This window comes from Ochotona curzoniae, unplaced genomic scaffold (genome assembly GCF_017591425.1).
Source record: "Ochotona curzoniae isolate NIBS_2020 unplaced genomic scaffold, NIBS_Ocur_1.0 scaffold_1852, whole genome shotgun sequence".
Classification (NCBI taxonomy): Eukaryota; Metazoa; Chordata; class Mammalia; order Lagomorpha; family Ochotonidae; genus Ochotona; species Ochotona curzoniae.
In genome coordinates this window covers 38337094-38338711 of record NW_024467087.1, presented here as the reverse complement: position 1 = coordinate 38338711, position 1618 = coordinate 38337094, and the positions used below count along the sequence as shown (strand labels likewise).

General features: G+C 43.0%; 1 pseudogene; it reads left to right on the top strand.

Annotated features, from left to right (window-relative positions):
• Positions 1-939: 939 nt before the first annotated feature.
• Positions 940-1398, top strand: LOC121169373 (annotated as a pseudogene).
• Positions 1399-1618: the final 220 nt, after the last annotated feature.

The window sequence follows — 1618 nt, the reverse complement described above, 5'->3', positions numbered from 1 at the left end:
AATCAGCTAGCAAAACATGTTTACAGAAGCAGATAAGCGCAATTATTGATGCTCCACACTTAGCCAAGGAAAACCCTGGAAGTTAGAGTGTGATGAGCATGATAACAAAACTTGTTTAAAAATATTATTGTTTGTAGCCAATCCCTTCAAAATATGAAATTTTTAAGTGACATACTGTTAATGTTTAACCTGTGTGCAAAGTGGGTGAAACATTAGTTAATGAAATGTAGTACTAAATTGTGTGTAACTTCCCTTAGGATAAGAAGCAGTATGACGTGACATATTAGGACTTGTCTATGAACTAGGACTTGCTCATGAGTGTGCAGAGCCAAGATAATGTTCACCTCCCAACTGGAGTACTCTGTAAGGAAATACAAGAGAAGCTGAAGGTCAAGCAATCAGTGATGAGTATTGGAGAGACAGAGACCAAATGATTACAAAAAGGAGCTCAGTTGTACAGGCAGTTGTACAGGCACAACTAGCTCAGTGTGGAAAGAGACTCCGCTTCAAGTGTTCCAAGCCCAAGCTGCAGGGAGAGCCCTGCACCACTTTAACACCACCCTTGCCTCAGAAACAATTACCTCTCCCTCTCTTTCCAGTGAACATAGAATGAGTAAGTGCAATGGCCTCCCAGTGATGTCCTCCATCCTGAGACTAAGAGGCTCACAAGGCCTTCAGGTAGAGCAATGAGACTTAGGATTGGATTAGTGTGAAATAAGGATTTTAAATTGCAAAGTCAAATTTAAGTTAGCTTATTGTGTGCATAAGAATAAAGCATTGATAGGCATTGATCATGCAAGTCTTACTTGTGCTTGAGGCAACAGAACCACATGTGACACAGAGATGTTAAGGAATCATACCAAACTGGAATCACACATGCCTACTGTTATGGTGGTATATTACCACCTGGTTGTACCTGGTCACACCAGCGCCACTGCCATGTCTCTAGAGATCCCTGAGAAGTTCCACCACATCTTGCAAACCTTCAACATGAATACTGATGGGTGGCGCAACATAGTCTTTGCCATCACAGCCATTAAGTTTGTGGGGCTAAGGAAAACCCACGTGGTGCTGAGAAAAGCAGACACTGACCTCACCAGGAGGGCAGGAGAACTCACTGAGGATGAGGTGGAGCAGGTGATCACCATCATGCAGAGTCCCAGACAGTACAAGATCCCGGACTGGTTCTTGAACAGACAAAAGGATGGGAAGGATGGCAAATACAGTCACATTCTGGCCAACGGTCTGGATAACAAGCTCCATGAGGACCTGGAGCGGCTGAAGAAGATACGGTGCATAGAGGGCTGCGCCACTTCTGAGGCCTCCGTGTCCGGGGCCAGCACACCAAGAACCACAGGCCACTGGGGCCGCACTGTGGGTACGTCCGAGAAGAAATGATCGGCAGGCCATTTCTGTTAATAAATAGTTAATAAATAGATTTTTGCAAAAGCTGACACTTTTTTTTTTCGTTTCTAGTTTTTTTGGTTTTTTTTTTTCGAATCTAGTTATTTTTCATGTATTTTCTAGCACATGTTCCACTACATTTACTTCTATTTACATTAGGTTTACATGTTAAAATTGTGCCTGGGTGTCCTCTTGAGATTTGAAAGCAATATAC